The sequence below is a fragment of the Bubalus bubalis genome, chromosome 11, assembly GCF_019923935.1.
Source record: "Bubalus bubalis isolate 160015118507 breed Murrah chromosome 11, NDDB_SH_1, whole genome shotgun sequence".
Taxonomy (NCBI): Eukaryota; Metazoa; Chordata; class Mammalia; order Artiodactyla; family Bovidae; genus Bubalus; species Bubalus bubalis.
The window spans coordinates 19937004-19951668 of NC_059167.1; the positions used below are offsets into that span (position 1 = coordinate 19937004).

The 14665-nt window shown below is 39.3% G+C and overlaps 1 long non-coding RNA gene across 1 annotated transcript; it reads right to left on the minus strand.

Moving 5' to 3' along the window:
• Positions 1–461: 461 nt before the first annotated feature.
• Positions 462–11968, minus strand: LOC112587794. The gene is made up of 3 exons (XR_003112243.3): positions 11609–11968; positions 11170–11280; positions 462–1554 (listed from the first exon to the last, which is right to left on the minus strand). It is a non-coding gene; the product is annotated as an uncharacterized LOC112587794 (long non-coding RNA).
• Between the last annotated feature and the right edge of the window lie 2697 nt (positions 11969–14665).

Genomic DNA, 14665 nt, shown 5'->3' on the forward strand with positions numbered 1-14665 from the left:
ACTCTGACACCAAAACTCAGATTACAATTTAAAAAAAAGTCTACAGATCAAAATCTCTCATGAACATGCTTGCAAATATTCTAAACAAAATGTTATCAAACTGAAGCCAACAAGACAGAAAAAGTACAATACATCATGACCAAATAGAATTCATTCCGTGAATGAAAGATTGGCTTAACATTGGAAAATTAATTGATGTAATTCAGCCTATTAGCAAATTTTTTAAAAGTTAGTTAAAAAGAAAAACTACACGATCATTTTAATAGATGCAGAAAAAGCATTGACAAAGTCGATTATTTTAAAAAAGTCTATTATTAAAGTCTATTATTTTTAAAAAAGAAATCTTCAGCAAATTGAAAATTGAATTTTCTCAGCCAGATATTAGTAATCCAGAAGAACTTACTGGTAATATTATTCTTAATGATGAAAGACCGAATGTTTTTCTCCTAAGATCTAGAAGAAACAAAGATATCTGCTCTTGTAAAGTCTTTTCAACATTGTACTATTGTGTAAGTTTATTCAAGTCAGTACAGCAGGGGAGGAATAGGAAATAAAAGGCATCCAGGCTGAGAAAAGAGAAGTAAAATTATCTTTATTTATAGACAACATTCGGTACAATTGTTTAGAAAATCTGTTGGAATCTATTTTTAAAAGCTACTAGAATTAATAAGTGAATTTAGCAAGATTGCAGTATGTAGAGCCATATTAAAAATAATAATGTTTCTATTCCCTAGAAATGAACATTCAAAAACTGAAATTTAAAAAAAATTATCATTTATAATAGTATCAAACATGTGAAATATCTAGGAATAAATCTGACAAAAGATATTAAAAACATGTACATTAGAAGCTATAAAATCAGCTGAGGAAAATTTGCCATAAATGAATAAAGAAATATGCTTTGTTCATAGGTTGAAAGACTCAAAATTGTTAAGATTTCAGTCTTCCCCAGGTTGTTCTATAGATTCAATGCAATTCCTATTCAAATCCCAGCAGGGTTTTTTTGTTGTTGAAATTCACAAGCTGATTTTAAATTTGACATGGTAATGCAAAGGTTCTAGACTAGCCAAAAATAACTTTGAAAAAGACAAGTTTGGAAGGCTAATACTACCTGATTTCAAGACATGATAAAGCTTCAGTAATCAAGACAATAAGCTATTAGCATAAATACTGGGAAAATAAATGAATGGCAGAGAATAGAGTTCAGAAATAGGCCTACACATATATGGACAGCTATGTTTTGACAAAATTGCTAAGAAAATTCGGTGGAGAATGGCTAATCTTTTCAACAAATGGTACTGGAACCACTGGATATCCATAACCAAAATGTAGAACTCCAGTCCTCTACCATACACAAAAATTAACTTGAATGGATTACAGACCCAAATACAAAAACAAACTATAACATTTCTAGAAGAAAACATAGCAGAAAATCTTTGTGACTTTGGTTCAGACAAAGCTTTCATAGGCATGATACCCCAAGCATAGTCCATAATAGCAAAAATTGTAAATTGCACTTCATCAGAGTTTAAAACTTCTGTTCTCTGGAAGACACTGTTAAGAGAACAAAAGAGTAGTGAAAGACTGAGAAAATATTTGCAGAGAGTATATTTTATAAAAGGCTTATACCTAGGATATATAAAGGACTCTTAAAACTCAAAAGTAAGAAAACAATCCAATTTTTATGAGAAAAGAATTTGAATAGGCATATCACCAGAGAAGTTATACAGATGGCAAATAAGCACATGAAAAGATGCTCAACATCATCAGTCTTTAAGGAAATACAAATTAAAACCTCAAGGAAATACTACGGCTCAGCGTTAGAATGGCTGAAATTAAAAAGTGTGACCATTCCAAATGTGACAAGAGTGCAGAGAAACTGGAACTCTCCTATACTCCTGATGGGAAATTAATCATACAATCACTTTGGAAAGAGTTTGGCAGTTTCTTTAAAAAAGTTAAAATATACCTAATGTATCACTCAGTCATTCTAGTCCTTTGTATTTACCCAAAAGAACTAAAAGCATATGTCCACACGAGACTTATACAGAATTATCCATGAATGTCCATAGCAGGTAATAGATCAAACTGGGAAGCAATACAAATGCAAATCAGCAGGTAAATGAATAAACAAATGGTAGCACATCTATACAATGAAAAAGGCAATAAAGTATTAATGTAAACAACGTGGATGAATCTCATAATAATTATGCCAAATGAAAGGAATACACACAGTATAATTCTATTTATAGAAAAATTCAATAAATAGTGATAGAAAGCAAATCATCTAACACAATATTGTAAATCAACTATCAATTTAGTTCAGCCCAGTGGCTCAGTCATGTCCAGTTCTTTGCGACCCCATGGACTGCAGCATGCCAGGCCTCCCTGTACATGCTCCAACTCCCGGAGCTTGCTCAAACTCACGTCCATCGAGTCGGTGATGCCATCGAACCATCTCATTCTCTGTCGTCCCCTTCTCCTCCCACCTTCAACCTTTCCCAGCATCAGGGTCTTTTCCAAGGAGTCAGTTCTTCGCATCAGGTGGACAATGTATTGGAATTTCAGCTTCCTCATCAGTCCTTCCAATGACTATTCAGGACTGGTTTCCTTTAGGACTGACAGGTTTGATCTCCTTGCAGTCCAAGGGACTCTTTAGAGTCTTCTCCAACACCACAATTCAAAAGTGTGTCAGGAGTCACACTTTGGGAGTCAGTTTTTTTTATAGCCCAACTCTCACATCCATACATGACTAATGGAAAAGCCATAGCTTTGACTAGATGGACCTTGGTTGGCAAATCAACTATACGTCAATATAAAATTTTTTTAAAAGAGATAAACACCCCCAAAAAAAGAAGAAAAATCAGTTTTCTACAGGGGCAAGGGCCAAGAGGAAGGATTTAGAAAGAGGAGTGAAGTAACTTTAGCAGGTGATGGATATGCTCAGTATCTTGATTGTGGTGATAATTTCATAGGTGTATTTGTATATCAAATTTTATTTTAATAAAATTTAAAGTGCACATGTACAGTTGATCATGTGCTAATCATACTTCAATAAAGCTGTCTCTTTTCCAAAAAAAAAAAAATCCCTTTTTTCAAGTTAATACACATCAGATAGATAGGGGTATGTGCAGGTCACTAAACAAAGCTGAATGAAATTGATAAACTTGTCCCTGGAAATACAGTGAACTAGATGCAACTTCTTTGAAGCTTTCCTTCCTGGCTCTACAGGGCTGTGTTTCTCCTTCCCTGGCATTCTATGGTATTCCCTGCTTGCTTGGTACTCAGGATTCTCCATCCCACTTCCAAAAGGGATTGCACTGCAGTAACTCCTTCTCTTGTCTTTTTCTCTCTCTTACTCCTCCTGGAGCCTATTCGCAACTTATCTGCCAGTTTGGGAAGGAAATGATTTACTAATTCACACAAAATGGTGAAAAGAAAATTGAACAAATGGACATTAAAAGCAGCTCATCATGCTATCTCCTTTAGCTCTGCCTCCCTCAACCCCTGATGATATTTGCATTTCAAAAGAGGCAATTGCCTTTATACAAAATGCTGTAAGTGGAATTTGAGGCAGCATCAAGGAAATACTTTGGGGTACCAGGGATTTGCTGGCATCCGTTTCATACTTTAAGTCAATCTCTGTATAAATAATATTCCCTATGCCCTCTTCTCATTGGTTAAAACAAATTTATTTAGAATCTGTAAAAAGGATTATTTCAAAGCTTTGGCCATTTTTCTCTCTCATAAATATACATGACTTTGCATTTGTTGTTTCCAGATGTTACTGGAATCTATGAGGTCAAAATACCACAAGAAATGCTTTCCTAACTTCATAAAGCAAGAAGTTTCAGAAATCTCATCTTCAGAGGCTTGGTCCCAGGAGAGCGCTAACCTAACTCTCAGACAGTGAATTAAATAATGGATGTGAGCCCTACACAGTGCCTGAAGTGTTTATAAGATATTCCAAATTCTCAGAGACCCTGGCATGCTGCAATTCATGGGGTTGCAAAGAGTCGGACACGACTGAGCGACTGATCTGATCTGATCTGATCTGTGCCTAGAGAGATAACTATGTCTCTAAGATGCCAGTGTTCCTTCTGGGACTGAAATAGTTGAAAGATATTTATTGTAGGACTAATATGTGTCAAGGCCTTCCCAGGAAGCTCAGTGGTAAAGAACTTACCTGCCACTGCAAGAGATGCGGGAGACTCAGGATCCCCTGGAGAAGGAAATGGCAATCCACTCCAGTATTCTTGCCTGGAAAATCTCGTGGACAGAGGAGTCTGGTGGGCTGCAGTCCATGGGGTCACAAAGAGTCAGATACAACTGAGTGAGCACCAGCACATTATGTGTTGAGCCCTTTGTTGAGCAATAGGAACCCACTGATGCTGAAGCTGAAGCTCCAATACTTTAGCCACCTGATTCGAAGAGCTGACTCTTTAGAAAAGACCCTGATGCTGGGAAATATTGGAGGCAGGAGAAGGGGATGACAGAGGACGAGATGGTTGGATGATATCACTGACTCAATGGACATGAGTTTGATCAGGTTCTGGGAGATGGTGAAGGACAGGGAAGCCTGGTGTGTTGCAGTCCGTGGGGCTGCAAAGAGTTGGACATGACTGAGCAACTGAACAACAAAGGAACCCATGGCCATCATGGTTCAGAGGTGGGTTCCTGAGCATCACTGCCTGGGTTCACATTCTACCTCTTTCTTCTATATTAGCTCTGCAAGCAATTTAATTTCTCTGTCTCATTTTCCCATCTATAAAAAGAGAATAACAATGTTATCCTCCTCACAGGGCTGCTACAAATATTAAATCTCTTAGTACATGTAAAGTAAGATTATGATTGTGCTTGTCATATGGAGAAGGTTCAAAAACTTATCTCCGCTTGTATCTGTATGCTGCTGCTGCTGCTAAGTCGCTTCAGTCGTGTTCGACTCTGTGCGACCCCATAGACGGCAGCTCACCAGGCTCCCCCGTCCCTAGGATAGCTCTTAGAAAATTCAAACACAAAATATCTACGTCTGAGTTCTGTTCCCTACTCCCACCAAAATGCTGTTTTTCTGTTTTAGCTTTTTTCATCTCAAAAGAAGTGACATCTATTATACCACTTGTAGAGCCAGAATCCCAGATAACTACACTGTTAGTATAAGATTAAGCCATCCTGCCCCAAGGAGGAGACCATAAGGAAAATCAACTGTCTTGGAGCAGGGAAAGATCACAAGGACTACGACCAGGGATATTTTGTAAAGACAAAAGGATTAGTTCGCCAGGAAGACATAGTAATTCTAAATTGTTTTGCACCTCATAATAGGGTTTCAAAACAGAGGATGCAAAATTTGACATAACTGAAAGTAGAAATAGTCAAATTTTCAATCATAGCTGAAAATGTTAGCACCATCTTTCAATGATAGGTCAAGCAGATTTTTAAAAATCAGTAAGAATACAGAAAATATAAACACTATCAACAATGCAACCTAATTAATATTTATAGATCACAATGACCAAAAATGGTAGAATATGCTCTGAAGTGTGCATGAAACATCCTCCAAAAGAGACTACCTTCTGGGCCATAAAATAATAAAAATATTCATAATATTGAAATCATATGGAGTATGTGTTTTAAGCACATGGAGTTCAATTAGAAATCAATAAACTATTATAAAAGCTCCACATTTTAAAAAATTATACAATGTACTTCTTAATGACCCATGAGTCAAAGAAGGAATCTTAAACTAGAAAATATTTTAACTGGAAGAATACTGAAAATACAACAAAATTTGTAAGATGCAGCTTAAGCACTGCTTAGAGGAAAATTTATAAATGCAGATTTTTAAAAGAAAAGGAAGATTTAATATAATGATCTAAGATTAAGAGTTAGATGCAGAAGAACAAATTAAGCCCAAATCAAGCAACAGGAAGAAAATGATAAAGAGCAATAATTTTAAAATGGAGAATAAAAAAATCAACGAAAATTTTTAAAGTCAAAAGTTGGTTCTTAGTAAGATTAGAAATATTTTTTCTTTAAATGTTTGATAGAGTGCATCAGTAAATCCATGTATGCCTAGTATATTTTTTACGAAAAGGTTTTTAACTGCAAAAAGTTCTCAAATAATAGAAGAAATATTCCCCAACTTGTTTTTTGAGACCAACATAGCTATAGCAAAACTAACAAAGATATTAAAAGAAAGAGAAACCACAGAGCAATACCACTCATGAATATAGTGAAATGGTAATCCTCTATGAACAAGTGGGTTTTAACCAAAATAGTTTGATGGAACATTTTAAAACAAAGCAGTATGAGTTAGCAAATTAATAGACTAACAGAAAAACATAATTATCTCACAGATACAGAAAAAATAACATTTGACAAAATTCAGCATGCATTTATGATAACCTACTATTGCTTACCATACTCAGTTGTGTCCGACTCTTTGCGACCCTTTGGTCTGTAGCCTACCATGCTCCTCTGTCTGTGGGATTTTTTCAGGCATGAATACCGAAGGGGGTTGCCATTTCCTTCTCCAGGGGAACCTTCCCAACCCAGAAATCAAACTCACATCTCCTGTGTCTCCTGCCTTGCAGGCAGATTCTTTACCCACTGATCCATCAGGAAAACCCATTTATGATAACAACTCTCATAAACCGGGAAAAAATGTGAAGTCCCTTAGTGTTACAGTGGGCATCTACAAAAAATCTATAGAATGATGGTTACACAACAATGTGAATGTTAACGCCAATAGACTACACACTTACAAATGGGTAAAATGGTAAAATTTGCAGAGAACCCCTATCTCTGCTCTGCTCTTAGAGAACCCAACCTAAGATAAACTATAATAATATCACATTAATGGACTTTAAGACAAAAATGCTTACTTGAGATAAAGAGAGTCAGTTCATCATTTTTTAAAAGATCCAATTTACCAGGAAGTTCTGAAAATATTAAATTTGTATGCATCCAATAATACTGCCTCAAAATAATTAAGGAAAAATGGACAGAACTGTAAGAAGACATATAATGATCCACTTATCTCAATAATTGATTAAAAAAACAGCAGTACCAAAAAAAAAAAAAATCACTAAAGATACAGAAGATTTCAACAACACGCTTTGGTTCAGTCATTCACCTTCTGTTCTTGCCTCCTTCCAGTTGCTCTAACACTGCTTTGTCTCAAAACAGGCTTAAATCCTTTAAAAAAGTACATTCTTCATACTGCTTGGTCAGTTGCTTCAATTTATATGCTTCCAATGAGAGGCACTTGACAGAGATTATAAGGCAGAAGAAGAAAAGAAGCCCCTTTTTCTTTTCTGTTTCTGATGGCACCTTCAGCAACAGCAGCAGCAATCCACGTGACTTCCGGTTGGTGGGCTCCTGCAACATCCGTCACCGTGCTTTGCACGAAAGAACAGCAATGGTTCTAATGGCAAAGTGGTGCTTTAGCACCCTGAGTTGTGCAGGGATCCTGGCTCTGGACAAAGTCATTCTAACTTTTTCTCCTTGAGGGGGTAGGTTGCTAATTGTTTTCTGCATTTGCTAAGCTCCCTGTTCCTGCCCCCCACCTTTTTTTTGCTCTTCTAGCACTTCTACGGAGAAGGCAACGGCACCCCATTCCAGTACTCCTGCCTGGAAAATCCCATGGACGGAGGAGCCTGGTAGGCTGCAGTCCATGGGGTCGCTAAGAGTCGGACACGACTGGGCGACTTCACTTTCACTTTTCACTTTCATGCATTGGAGAAGGAAATGGCAACCCACTCCAGTGTTCTTGCCTGGAGAATCCCAGGGATGGGGAAGCCTGGTGGGCTGCCGTCTCTGGGGTCACACAGAATCGGACACGACTGAAGTGACTTAGCAGCAGCAGCAGCACTTCTGATTAATTTGTGATAAATTCACTGTATTAAATTTTATGTTTAAAATACCTAACATGGTTTCCATCTCCCTGAGAGGATACTAACTGACAAAACGATAGCACTGCGCTCCACACTGCAGAATGCATTTTATTTTCAAGCACACGCTTTTCTGGCCTTGACCATTTACTGGGTCATACAGTAGTTGACTGCAAGAAGATCCAACCAGTCCATTCTGAAGGAGATCAGCCCTGGGATTTCTTTGGAAGGAATGATGCTAAAGCTGAAACTCCAGTACTTTGGTCACCTCATGCAAAGAGTTGACTCATTGGAAAAGACTCTGATGCTGGGAGGGATTGGGGGCAGGAGGAGAAGGGGACGACAGAGGATGAGATGGCTGGATGGCATCACTGACTCAATGGACGTGAGTCTGGGTGAACTCCGGGAGTTGGTGATGGACAGGGAGGCCTGGCATGCTGCGATTCATGGGGTCGCAAAGTGTTGGACACGACTGAGCGACTGATCTGATCTGACAGTAGTTGAAATCATACAGAAAATGTTCTCCAATCACAATGCAATAAAACTAGAAATAAATTATAAAGGATACCTAGGAAAAACATTTGGAAATTAAGGAATGATAACAAATGATTCAAAGAAATAATAACAGCTAACACACAACAGCTTTCACATACATTGCTCCTACTGTGTGCCAGGTTCTATTTAATCTGCACAAAAATCCACCTTGGGTAGCCATTATTTTCTCTCATTTCTACAAACAAAGAAATCAATACTCCCAAGGAGTGAAGTGATTTACCCAAGTTGATACAACCTGGAGTGCTACAGTCAATCAGTAAATCCCTAGATTCCACAAACAATCAAAATTCTATACTGTTTCTCATCATAAAAGAAATTAGAGCTGTTTAAAGTTGGATAATCATAAAAATAACACTATATATTAAAACTTAAAGTGTAGGGCAAAACAGAACTTACAGGGATATTTAACTTTACATGTATATATATGTATATATATATATATATATAGTTAGAAAATGAGATAAAGATTTAGAAAAAGGTTAGCATTTCAAAGGAAATGGAACACAGAAAATAATAAAAATTAAAAAAACAGGAATCGGTACTTCCTTGGTGGTCCTGTGCTTAAGACACCAAGCTTCCACTCCAGGGGATGTGAGCCCCACCCCTGGTTAGGTAAATAAGATTCCCCATGCCATGTGGTGTGGCCAAAAGAAGGAAAAAACAAACAAACAGAAATCGATGGTATAGCAAATAGGATCAAAATCAAAAGCTGATTTCTTGAAAACTCATAAGATTGAAAAAAACCTCGAGAAAGATTCCTGAAAAAAGAAAGAAAAGGCAAAATCAGTAATATTAGGAATAAAGAGTGAGACATCAACTTTAGATGACGCCGTCATTTAAAAGATAGCAAGGTATTATAAACAACTGTGCTAATACGTATGAAATTTTAGATGAGTAAACATTTAGAAAAAAATAACTTACCAAAATTGACTCAAGAAGAAATAGAAAATCTGAATATTCTAAAACCATTTTGAAAATTAATCAATTTTTTGAATCCCATTAAAAAAAAAAACTTGGGTCCCAGATGGCTTCCTAGCTAGTTCTACTAAGGATATTTAAATATGAATAAAATAACAATCTTATGCAAGCTGTTGCCAAGTATAGAAAAAAGAATCTTGAAACCCAAACTTGACATGAAAAATACAAGAAAGGAAAATTACAAGCCAGTCTTTCTCATGAACAAATGGGAAAAAAATCAAAATATTCCCAAACCAAATCCAGCAAAGCCTAAAATCAAGACCACTTCATAAACAAGTTAGGTTTACTCCAGGAGTACAGTTCTGGGTTGACACATTTTCTTTCAGCACTTTGAAAAGCAGTTTCACTTCTTACTCCTGTCCATGACTTCTGTTGAAATATCCATAGCCACTTCTTTCCCACTAAAAGTATGTGTCGTTTTTCTCAGGCTGCTTTTAAGATCTTTTCCCCTTGTCTTCACTTTTCAGCAGTTTAATTATGACCTCTTTGGACATAGATTTCTTTCCTATATCTTTTTTGAGGTTCACTGAGCTTCTTGATGGAGAAGGAAATGGCAACCCACTCCAGTGTTCTTGCCTGGAGAATCCCAGGGACGGGGGAGCCTGGTGGGCTGCCATCTATGGGGTCGCACAGAGTCAGACACGACTGAAGCAACTTAGCAGCAGCAGCAGCAGAGCTTCTTGAATCTGTAGCTTTATGTCTTCTGAAAAATGTGGTACATTTTCAGCCACTATTTCTTCACTTATTTTTTTTCTGTACCACACTCTTTCTCTGCATGTTCTAGGACTCTGATGCCACAAATGTTACACTTCTAGGTCCCAGAGGCTCTGTTAATTTTTCTCCTAATCTTTTTCTCTTTCTAATCTATGTTGGATAATTTCTATTGGTTTATTTGCAAGTTTACTGACTCTTACCTTTGTCATCATCATTCAGCTATTGAATCCATCCCTTGAAATTTTTATTTCACATTTTGTATTTTTTAGTTCTAAAATTTCCATTTGTATTTTCCTTATATCTTCTGGGTTTTTGTTTTCGCTGAAACTTTCCATCTTTCCAAGAATATTCACCCTTACTTCTTGAAACAATTTGTAATAGCTACTTTAAAATTCTAATCAGATAATCTCCATATCTGTGTCGGTTCAACAGATGGTATTTGTTGATTGTCTTTTTCTATACAAATTGAGATTTTTCTTGTTGTTAATATGTCAAATTTTTAGATTGTGTCCTGGACATTTTGGATATGGTGTCATGAGACTCCAAGTCTTGTTTAAATCCTATAGAGAATGTTGACATTTTTGTTGTGGCAGGACAGAGACCTGTTTGGGTTCAGGCATTTGAGTTCTGACCAGTCTTCTGTAGAATGTAATTCCAGTGTCAGTTCTGATTTCAGTCTTTCCTGTGCTTTTCATATCTGTCCATCACGTGCGCCACCCAGTGGCCAGTCAGGGACTCAGGCGGTAGTCTCTCCGGTACTTCATTTTCAAGCTTATAGTGTGCTGTATAGAGTCAGGTCTATGTATACACAAAATGCAGGTGAACCCAGTAGCCTTACAGATTTTTTTCCCCTACTCACTTCCTCTCTGTTATATTTCTGGTACTTTCCAATTCTCTAGGGCCTTTATGGTCGTTTGGCCAGAAAACTGGGACTTTTTCGTTGGTCCCTGTTGTATATTTCCCACAACCGCGCCTATCACAGAGGCCACAAATGGTAGAAAGAGAAACAAACCAAAATAGAGGTGTATCTTACCCTCTTGGATCACAGCACCTGTGACCTCGCATCCCTCAGGTTGCGGTGCCTGCGGGTCCCACTGCTCCCTCTGTCATTGCCATTGCTCCCACCCTGACAGGATTCTCAGGGCTGGGGTGCAAGAGGACGGAGAAAACAGAGACATGGGGCATTTCTTAATATGTTAGGAATCCCCTTTCCCCCTTTTCAAGCCAGAACTAGAGGGCTTCTCCTGCCTCGGTGCCTACTGACTGGTTTCAGGCTGCCTTGAGTCTAGGCTGGGGGATAATACAGGAAAAGCAGGGAGGGGTTCATCAGTGATTTGGTGATTATTCGAATTCTTGTCTTCTTGGTATCATTTACTTTTTAGAGTCCTCAGATGTCAGTTCTAAGGATTCTTCCCAGGTTGTGTAGCTGCATTCAGGGGGAGAGACAAGGTACAGTGTCTACTCCATCTTACCAGAAACTCCGGCCCCTTCCTTCTTCCTCTTCACCTTCCTCAGGAGTCCAGGATGGCTACCAACATTCCAGTCATTTCCAGCGTGAAGGAGGAAGAGACAAAGAACACATGCCCTCTCTTTAAGGACACTCCCTAGAATCTCACGTACCCTTAGAACTTTGCCGTTAAGTTCTCAACAAACTACAGAGGGGGTTAGAAATGGTGTCTGTATTAAAAAGGAATCAAGAATTAATAAATTGGGGAATAAGTAGCAGTTGCTGTTTGAAGCAGCTGTTTTTAGTTCTTTCTAATTTCCTCTTCTAATCCTCATCTCTTGCTGCTAAGTCGCTTCAGTTGTGTCCGACTCTGTGCGACCCTATAGAGGGCAGCCCACCAGGCTCCCCCCATCCCTGGGATTCTCCAGGCAAGAACACTGGAGTGGGTTGCCATTTCCTTCTCTGATGCATGAAAGTGAAAAGTGAAAAGTGAAGTCGCTCAGTCGTGTCCGACTCTTTGCGACCCCATGGACTGCAGCCTACCAGGCTCCTCCGTCCATGGGATTTTCCAGGCAAGAGTACTGGAGGGGGGGTGCCATTGCCTTCTCCAATCCTCATCTCTTAAATATGTCTAAAGATATACAGAATTGAAGTCAAGTCTAACTGAATTATAGAAGACAGAGGATTATTGTTGAATAATCCAGGCTGCTCTGCATTTTTCTGCTAGGCTCTCTGCAGTACCCTGAGGTTTGTGAGTCAAAGAACAGGACTTTTTTCAATACCCCTCCCACCCATCTCCCACAGGCTTCAGTCAATCTTCAGAACTCTTTGGATTTCACTTGAGTTTGATTATAAGAAGATGTTGGCATAGGCTGGCCCTTTAACACTATTTTTCCCTTTTGTTTCCTTGAAACCTCTAGCTCTGGTTTCCTGCCTGGCTGAGAACCTCAACCTGAGGTAATTGGCCAGCTTGTTGACGTTCTGCTGGCCCTGAGGAGACTCGGGAAGAACATGTAGTTACTCTGATTCTTTTCCACAATAATGAGTAAGATGTCATATAAAATCAAAGAAAGGAACTGATAGGGAAAAAATAGAGTGTAAAGGAAGAATAAAACCAGAGGCAACTTATAGAATGAGAGATAGCATTTGCAAACCAGATGATTTGGATATTAATTCATTATCAGATATATGGTTTACAAATACTTTCTCCCATTCTATAAGTTGGCTTTTCATTTTGTTGGGTGTTTACTGGTACCCCACATTCCATGGGCTTTTCCCTCTCTTTTTCAATTTTGTCTTTTTGTTCCTCTTAACTGGGTGATTTCAAATGACTTACCATTTAGTTTGCAGATTGTTTCTTTTGCTTGATCAAGTATGCTACCGATGCTGTCTTTCGTACTTTTTATTTCATTCATTGTACCCCTCAACTCCAGAATTCCTGTTTGTTTCTTCTTCGTGATTCTACCTCTTTACTGAACTTTCTATTTTGTCCTTATATTGTTTTCTTGATTTCGTTGAGTTGTCTATGTTGTCTTATAGTTCACTGAGCTTCCTGAAAACAATTCTTTTGAACTATTTGTCTAGCAATACGTAGATCTTCATTTCTCTGGAGTCATTTACTGGAATATTATCGTGTTCCCTTGGTGGTGTCCTATTACCTTGATTTTTCAGATTTCTTGTATCCTTGTGTTAATGTATGCATTGAATGGGGCATTTACTTCTACCAGACTCTGTGGACTGGTTTCAATGGGGAAAGACTTTGCTGATGGGTATGGGCATGGGCACTGGCTGGGTGGGATGTGGCAGCTGCTAATCCAGGGAGGGCACAGGGCTATAGTCTCTGTGCTTGTCCCTCAGCTGAGGTCAGCCTTTGCAAAGATTACAGGGATCCTCTGCAGTCAATGTGGTAAGTGGCCAGAGCAGTAGTGAGGGCTATTGGGGTCTTTCATGGCAAAGGCTTCTGGGCTTTTCTGGATCTCTTCTCTCCCACAAGGAAGTTACGGCCAAGGAATGAACCTTGGCACCAAGTCTGGCTTTTGGATGTACTCCCAGTGGTGGTGGCACCAGGTACTCACAGAGTGGCTTTGAAGACAGAATCCGGGGCACAGGGGTGAGCAGAGGGCCTGTGGCTCTGTGGGCCAGGGTGCGGCACACCTGTTGCATCGGCGCCCTGGTTTCCACAGTGCTCGCAAGCTGGGGTCCAGAACCAGTGCAGCCGTGGCTCCTGAGCCCAGGGCATGTATGAGAGTGGGAGGTGGGTGTCAGCCCTGACCCTGGGATGGACAACAGTGGCTCCTTCCTGTGACAGGAGCGCAGTAGCAACTCCCTCTCCAGGGGGGGTCCATGCCTGCGGTGACTGTCGGTTACCTAGAAAAGTGGAGGTTACAGTAAAGAGTCCTCTGTGGAACAAGCCACTGGGGTGTGTGCCCGCAGACCTCCTCTGCTGCGAAAGCTGCAGGGAGCCTGTAGCTGTTGCTGGGGCTATTGAAGTCTCTTTCGGCAAAGGATGCTGGGCTCCATCACAGAGCAGAGCAGGCCACTAGGAACGACTGTGTCAGTGGGTATCACCGATAGCCTCCAGGCTGCTGCTTTGTTCTTGACCATCTCCAGACATCTCAGCTATGCAAATCTCCCCAACAATCCTTTCTGTGCAGTTATTCTTCATGTGTTGTTGTTGAAGATGATGTGATGTTGTTGATGTTCCATTGTGTTGCCACATGTTCTTAATTGGACTTGAGCCCTCCCAGAGCTGTTTTTGTTCATGGATATCTGTCTAACTGTGGTTTTATATGGGACGACTGAAGGCTTCTATCTTCTACTCCACCATCTTGTTGATGACACCTTTCTAGGTAATAGTGATTTTTTTAAAGCTCCCAGGCAGTAGTGGTGTGGTGGTAATGTTTAACAACAAGCTCTCCAATAGAAAAAAGTCACTATATACTTACATATGTGTGTGTGTGTGCAGTCATGCCCGACTCTTTATCACCCCATGGACTGTAGCCTGCCAGGCTCCCCTGTCCATGGAATTTTCCAAGCAAGAATACTGGAGTGGGTTACCATTTCCACCTCCAGGGGATCTTCC